This window comes from Cynoglossus semilaevis, chromosome 4, assembly GCF_000523025.1.
Source record: "Cynoglossus semilaevis isolate Cse_v1.0 chromosome 4, Cse_v1.0, whole genome shotgun sequence".
Lineage (NCBI taxonomy): Eukaryota > Metazoa > Chordata > Actinopteri > Pleuronectiformes > Cynoglossidae > Cynoglossus > Cynoglossus semilaevis.
In genome coordinates this window covers 18,832,136-18,841,566 of record NC_024310.1, presented here as the reverse complement: position 1 = coordinate 18,841,566, position 9,431 = coordinate 18,832,136, and the positions used below count along the sequence as shown (strand labels likewise).

The following is a 9,431-nucleotide window of genomic DNA, read 5'->3' as shown; positions in this document are numbered from 1 at the left end:
CCAGCCAAAGGATGCCCTCAAGCAAATACATGCGCACGCACGTCCACCGCGAGTGTGTATATAACTGCTCAATATACACACGACACTCACGCGGTCAGCCGCGGACGCACGCTCGCCACTTAATTCGGCCTCCTCTGGGGGGCAGTGGCGCGCTCACTGCTGATGTTTATGGTTTCTCTGAAGCTGCAAATCACTGTGGTTACAGCTGGCTGAATTTATGACAGTGGCTCTGTCCGCTGGCCCTTCCATTAACTGTGGATCACACACACACACACACACACATACACAACCAATCCATTCTTAGGATGATGCGCATTTCCAGATAACACCGAGACACAATGTTTGTACTTGGTGGCTGGTTTTTTCGTTTTCAAATTGATCACTCTCCCTCTTCCTCTCCCTCTTCCTCCTATATCGTGTGCATGTATTTCAGAACAAATTAAGACTTTGCCTCACCAGTGAAAGGCTTAGACCTAATTGCCCCTTTTCATCTTTACCCCAACTCTTTCAACCGTCCTCTCTGTTCATACGCTACGGTTGTTTCTTGCTTTCATTCTGAGCACCTGCATATTCTCATTTTGGTATTTTCGGCAATAAATCGATAAATCGATGAAGAAAAATGTATTTACAGTAGCCTTTTACGGCATCCTGATGTTGATTTACAATACCCGATCCATGTTCATTTAAACTTACGTACAAGCAGGAGATGATTTAGGGAGGACTGTGAAACATCACACCTAATCATTTTAAGGGTTTCTATGACATACAAAATCATCTACAAACATGCTTCTTTGCATTTGTATTATAGTTTCTGTTTAACGTAAGTGTGAATAATGTTGTGAAAAAAAAAAAACGTTTGACCTAGCGAGAACGTTGACAGGACGGGTGGTTTTTTTTTTTTACCTTAAAGTACAGAGCCTTGAAGTGTTTTCATGTCTACCTGCCTGCGGGAAAAAAAATCCTCTGAGAGTCAATCAGCCTAAGTGTGTGTTTGATTAGTCCGGTTTGAAGCTGCAGGCGTCTAAGTCTGAGTTCAGAGAAAGTGCTGCCTCACTTTTAACTTCCCAGAAACTTGTTCCTCCTAAGTTATATAGAGAAATAGTAAATCAACCCCTTCCTGAAATCTACAATTGAACGTTTGGATATACGTTTTAGGGATGTCCAATATTACTTTTTTGCCAATATCCGATATGCCAATGTTGTCCAAGCACTTAATATCCGATTCCAATATCAACTGATATAGCAGGCAATGGTAGAAGCTATAACAGTGTCTTTCTCAATCATATTCTGCCCCCTAGGGGACAGAATTAAAATACTATTCAGCGCCTGGTAATTGTTATATATTTATCTGTACAAACCACTGTAAGAGTCGCTGGCACCAGAATTTTCTATACAATCCCCTGATTATCTATATAGATTAATAGGATGAGCTACAATGCTGCCCTCTAGTGACTAGAGGCTTGTTTAGCGTTGATAATGTTCTGTGTTCATTTGTTATTGTTTATGTTCTGCGCTATTTTTAGAGCACATTATTTGGCAAAACCCAGGCATTACGTTATTGGGTTTTCATTATCGGAGGAAAAACCGCTCAGTGAAAATCTTGCTGCACCTCATTGAAAAGAGTCGGCCGAGGTGGTGAAAAAAAATCTGGTTCGAATGTCTGTGAACGTTTTCCTTGGATTGGCCTTTGGGTATGTCTGTCTGTCTGAAAGATGAACCAGAGAAAGACCCAGGCACACTGGGATGATATCATCTCCCAGTTTGCCCTGGAAACACCTAAGAATCCTTTTAGCAGGGTTTGTGGTCGTTGCTAAGCTGGTTTTTTTGGGGGGTTTCTCTGCTGAAAATCCAACCCCTGAGGAAAGCGTCTGGGTTTCTCTGCTGAAAATCCAACCCCTGCAAACCCGCACACTGAAAAGCAGAAGAAGACAGTGGCGGAGATTATGTCCAGTAGCTTTGAGGCTAATAGAGCACACTGTCATCTCAGGGCTTGGACTGTTATTTGTCACACTACGCACATGTGTCAAGGACAGACCGTGATTGGACAACCGAAATGATGGTTCGGTTGTGACTTCCTCTATGATTGATATAGCTGGGCGTGTGCCAGACTAACTTTTACCTCAACAAAAAAAAACAACAGGTGTCTTCTTAGAGCTTTATTGTTCGCTTAAATATGATTTTTGTCCAACATTTATATTTATTAAGACATGCCTGCTTGCACCCTCAAGTGAGGGGTTTTTCTCCTTACTTTTGGAATCACTCACCTGAGCCCAAGTTCTGAAATGAAACTAAATAAGGTTTGGCTATATAATTTTTTTAGCATTGCTATACAAATTGACAATTTTCATTAAGTTGTTTTTATTTTATTAGGGTCAGTTCTATAATTGACAATTTTCATTAAATTGTTTTTATTTTATTAGGGTCAGTTCTAGTTGTAATTTGTAATTACCATATTTTCCCCTTTTTTCGTCCTTCGCCTGGGTTTGCGACTTATATACTGTATTAAAATATATAATTTTACATTTTCGTTATTTTCACACTGACAGCCGCTAGAGGGCACTCTAGGCTTGTGTAGCAGGATCTGCTGCTCCGGAAAAAAAAAAGGTTGCACTTTTTTTTTCATCCTTTCACTGGTGCGACTTATATATGTGTTTTTTTTTTTTTTTCTTCTTATCGCTAATGATATATAAGTATCTCCCTGAGAGATTCTAGTTTGTCTGTGACATCAAACAGTGGGAGTTTGCAGCAGGAAAGAGATGTCATTTCCTTCCGTTTCCTTCTCCGCACCTGTTTCCCTTTTTCTTATCGGTGACTCATCATGACCTTGGCTCAACTTATTCGCCAGGGGAGACTCAGTCGAGGTGGCATCATTGACAATCAGACAATTAATGCCCGCTGTGTTCCAAAATATGTGGGCAGACGATGGGCCAATTTCACTATCATAAAATGTGGAGAGGAAAATCCAACGTCTGAGGTACATTTCTGGAATTTTTTTTTTTTTGTTTTTCAAAAAGATTATGTTTTTGGCTGTCTACTCTGCATACATTCTCCATATATGCACCCTAATTATTTTTTTTTGCATTGGATTCTTAGCTATCCAGATACTACACAAGCTTGAATACTAATGTGTTTATATTTAGGTTTTGTGGAGCTACAGTGATTGCGGGCACTTGTGACACCGCAATTTTTGAACATAGAGGTCTTTTTGGACACTATATGGGTTGTGGACCTCATGTTTAAACCCCTATTCTGATATACTTTTCTGGTTTTTGATTGTCTCTACTTCGGGTGAAAATATTGTGAATGGTTCTGGACTTGTTTCTTTCGCTGCACCAAACATGACTGACTCCATTTTTTCCAGCTTAAATCTTACTACCGTCGAGAATATTTACAGCACACAGAGTCGGTCGCAGCTTCTTGTTTGCTCTGCGTTTTCAGAAAGTGTTCTATATGAAGAGATTATGCTAACGTTCGACTCGCGGCACCGCCGACCGCTGTGGAATGTTTGTCGGAGATCTCGAGAAGAATTTCTGCACAAATAGTGCAAAAAAAAGTTTCTACTTGTTTATGCAACAAATTCATTTAGCCCCTGCCAGCAAACCTTGTTTTAGTCTTTGGCAAGTCTGTGCTTCTTCCCAGATGACTGACTTTGTTGCGCATGGACCCTTTTGATTTTAATGATCCATCTGTCTGGTGGGTTGAGTGCATCCCCCAAAACATCATCAGTAAACACAACAAGCAAACCACGCTGTGTTCCCGTGCACTCATGCATACGCTTGTGAATCTCAAAAAAAAACGGATAAATGATGGAGTGTTTCATGTTGGTGCGATGGTGGATGCAGATTTGCACGTCGTGTGCGAGTGTGTTGGTTTGTGTGTGTGAGAGAGGGAGGGAGAGAGAGGGAGACTGCCGTCTTTGTCTTTCATCCGTAGTATCATCATTGCATCACCACAGTAGCGTGTCCTCCCCGCCCGCCAACACCGTAACACCTACTCCGTCTCCTAGCCTGCTGTGTGGTCTGTCTGTTCATTTTTTCGTAATTCTACTAAGGGGCAGGATTAGCCGGGTGTTTTTCTGTCATTAACACGCTTCATTAGTGGAGATGAACTCACCCATCAGGCAGTCAGTGGCGGGCTGTCAAAACGACTGATGGAGACGTGCGAGGAGACAGGTGGTGGGGTTAGAGTGTAGCTAAGGTCACGGTGGTGTTGACCCTCACTGACTTCCTGGTCTGTTTGATTATCTGAAGGTTGTCTACTGGTAGAAATCAGAGAGACGTGCTGTTGGTTTGGAGGACAACAAGGTTTGAACCAATTACCGTTTTAAAGTCACTCCAAACGAAATTTTGGGCAAAAAAAAAAGTGCAATAACAATGAAGTTGAATCTAATCTAATCTAAATCTATCTGATCTAAGGCAATCTAAATTGACCTAATCTGGTCTAAATTGACCTAATCTTAACTATCCTATTTTCCAGACTATAAGTCGCACTATTTTGTTATCTTTTGGCAGGTTTTGCGACTTATACTCAGGTGCGACTTATGTTTTAAAATATATAATTTCACACTTGTTTCACACTGTAGTGTAGGCTGTCATTTTCACACTGAGGGTACACCGCCACTAGAGGGCACTCTAGGCTTGTATACCAGTATCCGCTACTGCTGTTCCATATGTTTGTTATTTTCACACTGACAGCCGCTAGAGGCTACACCGCCACTAGAGGGCACTCTAGGCTTTTGTACCAGTATCTGCTACTCCTGCGCCACTGAAAATGTATATGTTTGTTATTTTCACGCTGACAGCCGCTAGAGGGCACTCTAGCCAGCTGGTGCAACTTATACTCTGGAACGACATATATGTTTCTTTTTTTTTTTCTTCTTCATTAAGCAATTTTTGGCTGGTGCGACTCAGTCCATAAAATACGCTAAACGTATGTAATCCAATCAAAACATATCTAGTGCAATCTACATTTTATCTAATTTAATCAAATCAAAATGTATCTAATCAAAGATAAAGAGTAACATAAAAAATGTGATTGTTTGAATGTTTTTGAACATTTTGAACATATTTTTAACACACACATGAATTTACCCACAATGACCTTTGTCTTCTACATTTCTCCCCTAAATTAAACAGAAGCTGTGGGTGACACCTGCAACACCCTGGGAGAGTGGCGTTCCGGAGAGTTGCTTGCTCCACTCACCTTCCTAAGCATCATCCTCGGATGACGAGGCTGTTGGGTGTTCTGTTGTTGTGTCAGTTTCCAGGCTAATCGCGTTACAGCTGTCCTGCAATATTTTCCTCCTTGTGTAGCTTCATGGGTGCGCCCTCAGGTCGAGTTTATTCAGAAGAAAATCCTATTCTCTCAAAAAGTCAAAACTGACCTGCATGAGTTTTTTTTAAGCCTAGGAACAAGTCCTCGGTCTGAAGGAAGTCTGAAGACGACAAGGTCCCTGAGAAAGAATACAAGGTTCCAAAAAGCAGACATGTCAACCGTTTGACTTAAGAGACACAGTCGTGAAGTTTCTCTCCATCACCATGATTTCCCTCCCCCTTCTATCAAAGACACACACCGAGCCGAGGCACAGTCGCTGGAACCGACTCGGTGTCAGGCCGTCAGACTGCATCGCCTTTGAATGGCAGTGAAGGGGGAGAAATGGTGTTAACGTCTCTGAAATGCTTTTAACTCTCCCACTCACACGAGTCAGACTCCTGACTGTTGTTGTTGGGGTTTTTTTTTTTTTTTTTTTTTCCCCTTTTCTTGCTTTCACTGGAGCAATTATGAGGCTCTTATTTCAATTTAGGGATGACTCAGAATGTTTGTCACTAAGTGGAGCTGAGCCATTAAATCTGGAAGGAACCTTAGGGAGGCGCTTTGAAATCTATCAATGTAAATCACGGTGTTAAATACACATTTATGGAGATGATTAATATCCATAGCTAGTTTCTCCTGAAATGATCTACTCAGGCTAGAGTGGGCTTTTCTCTTTATTTGTTTCCGACATCGAGTTCATTGGCTACACCTTGATCCATAAAGTTCAGTAACACGCAGAAATAAGTGAGAGAAACAAGGTACTATTTCAATATTACGTAAGTCTGTTCAACCCTCCGAAAGTGTATTGACCCTTTAAACTGTGGGCGCAGTATTATTCTGCTCAGCGCTCCTCCAAGTTTGCACCCTTACTCTGTGGAGATGATGCGCATCTGCTCATTATGCTCTCTTCTAATCAGAGGATTCTGGTTTGAATCCTGACGCCGACAACATCGGTGGTCAGTTGTGGTTTGTGTATGTTAATCACTGCAGTGCAGGGCTGCCCAATAAGTAGGTCGCAGTCTACCAGTAGATCATGAGTGATTCAAATTTTTAAAATTGAATTGAATTGAATTGAATTCAGCACCATGACCACATCATGTAAATCTAGGTATATTCAGTTTATATGTGCATGTAAATATATTTTAATATTATCAGTGTAGGTAGATCAGATGGGTTAAATGTGGAATAATTTCCCTTAGAGGATTAATAAAGTATTGGCAATAATAATACAAAAATATATATGTATGATGATATGATTAACTAGGTTCTTCCTTTCTGTGTTTTACACCTAGAAATACTCCCTTTATTACTGATAAGTATTTCTCTAAGGAGTTTGTATTTTCTCCTAATTTTGGGCGTTTTCTTTGTCTATTCCTGTTTTCACCTGAAGTACAAAAAAAAAAAAAAAAAAAAAATGTTCACTCTAAATTGACCCTTCTTTTCGTAGTGTGAGTGTAGGTGTTAATGTTTGTTTCTCAGCAGTCACCAGACAAGGATGAGGGCACGGTACAGCCTGGACAGTTTGCCAGTCAACGTCCGGGAATAGAGACAACCTGGGGGAGGAAAAAAAAAATCAAGATCCAGTCAGAAGAAGTGGGATTTCAAGAGTACTTCTCAGGTTAGAGCGCTTGATGAACAATTATTTTTTTTACCTACAAACCCAAAATTAGGTACTGTACATGTTTTTTTTTTCTACCCCTCAGAACATGAAAAATGTGCATCCCTCAGTCGGGAGTTTGCACAGACATGAATAATCGTCTGGAAGTTTCCACCAACATCATGGAAAAACAGGTCAGACTCACAGACAGTCACTGTAAATTATGTAGCCCGGGGGGGGGGGCGTAGGGGAGGTTCAGGGCAGCCGGTCTGAACTCTAAGGTGTGTCCTTTCATCGTCGGCAGACGCGTCAGTATCTGCATGCCATTTGTATTGTGTGAGTGAGAGAGTGTTTGTTGAAAATGATGAATTACGGCAGAGAGAGACGGAGGTGTCAGAGAGCAGACTTCCTTCTGCGGGGAGGAGGATAAAGCTGCAGGTGACTGACTGCACAGGGAGGCGCACAGGGCCCATAACTCTGCTGCTCTTTAGTGCGTGCACCGACGTTTATGCCGTGGCATGAGTAAAAAAGATACATGGAGGTGAAATGCGTCTTTGTAAGGTTTTTGCAACATCCATTCGTAATAAAGAATTTTGGTTTTTATCTGAAAAGGAGAGCAGACGACAGACGAGTGCTGCAGGAAGAAATACCCGGAGTAAGTCAAAAAGTTGCGGTGACGGCAAAACTTTTATCCTAGTCATCAATTGTATTTGCGCAGCCCGATTTTACAAAACACATTTGCCTCAATGGACTTTACGGGTTTAAACTTTTGAATTAACATCATCCTTCAAACCCGCCTCCCATATAACAGGGAACAAATGGAATAATATACTGTAATAAATTCAATACTGCTGCATACAGGGGTCCAAGACCTAGGTTTGAGTTCCTTTCCAGCTGTTCAACGTAACTTGATTTTTCGCTCTAAGATGGAGCTCATACTGCACATTAGTGCCTACGTCACTCACCTACGCTATCACAGTAGTAACATCATAACCTAAGACATTAGTAGAGTCTGACTTACACTTGGGAGCCATCTGAAGGACGAAAAGTTCCTAAAAAAGTACCACAATCTAATATACGGGATTTGTCCCAAACCACTCCCTGAATCCTACTTTTTAACTCGCGGGCCACAATTGTCCTAAAATTGAACACTTGGGGGGTCAAGAGCAGATCGATTGAGCGTTCGTGTGAACTAGGATAAATGACGTGGAAAAGTCATGCATAAAGGCTAAAATGCTAAGATGCTTTTATCACTTTCTGCGCCATCTATTGGTGAAACATGGGTATTGCAGGAAAAGGCTAAAGTATCGTGATAATATAAATACATTTTTGGAAAAGTTGGCGGGCCGGATTAAAAACCTGAACGGGCCACATCCGGCCCCCGGGCCTTAGTTTGCCCATGCCAGCCCTATATAGTGCACTCTAGAGAGGACACATAAAGTGAGTAAAGTTGTCCACTATATAGGGCACTCAATGTATCCCACAATGCACCACAACATGTATTCTACATCTGGAGTACATTAGCCAAGCAATATATCCCATCGTGCATCGCAGCCGTGACGACATTGAGGAGTAGATTCTGTAAATGATTAGTACGTCAATAACTGCACGCCAAAGTTGTAACTTGACCGCTTGTCATTTAACTGATGAGTCCACTATATAGTGCGCTATATATAATGACCTATAGAGGGAGTCGGGAATTAATACATGATTTCCGAAAAACGGCGAATGCTAACAAAGCTGTCTTCCATGTGGTTAAGTTACCACTTTCTCGCTAACGTGGTATCGCGTAAAGTTGCTGAGTTTTAAACACTGTACATGCGAGTGACGGATAAGATCTTCGAGAAGACAACGTAATCGGGAAACACCGTACATCAAGGATGTCGTAAACCGAGAACGTCGCAAACCGAGGACCCCTGTATTCAGTTCAAGTTTTTTTTTTTTAGCCTCTGCAGTTTTTTTGTTGTTCCTTTTTTTTTTTTTTTTTTTGTATTTCAGGATATGTGGTAAATTTATTCAACAAGGCTTTGTAAAGGCTAAAGAACAGCTTTCTGAAAAGGATGTCAGCCAGAGAAATGATCAGTAGGAGGAGGAGAGATAAAAAGGACAATGTTGAATCTTAATGTAAAGAACCAGAGTCTGGAGGCTGAATTTATATGGAGTCGCACTTTACCTCAGTAGTTAAGGGACTTTTTAATATTTAAGAAGATATTGATTGACAAATGAGATGTCATTTAGTGCTTTACAGACGGATGGACAGACAAACAGATAGATAGATAGGTGGGTGGATAGATGGATGGATGGATGGATAGATGGATGAATAGATAGGTAGATGGATGGATGGATAGATAGGTAGATGATAGATGGATGGATAGATAGATGGATGGATAGATGGATGGATAGATGGATGGATGGATAGATGGATGGATGGATGGATGGATGGATAGATAGATGGATGGATGGATAGATAGATAGGTAGATGGATGGATGGATGGATGGATGATAGATGGATGGATGGATG

At 41.2% G+C, this 9,431-nt stretch overlaps 1 long non-coding RNA gene across 1 annotated transcript in view; it reads left to right on the top strand.

The window, feature by feature from the left end:
* Positions 1-6,712: 6,712 nt before the first annotated feature.
* LOC107988516 (uncharacterized) overlaps positions 6,713-9,431 on the top strand; it is a 5,686-nt gene continuing 2,967 nt past the window's right edge. Inside the window, exons 1-2 of the long non-coding RNA XR_001760014.2 lie at positions 6,713-6,931; positions 7,017-7,104. This is a non-coding gene — a long non-coding RNA (uncharacterized LOC107988516). The remainder of the gene's footprint in view (positions 6,932-7,016; positions 7,105-9,431) is intronic.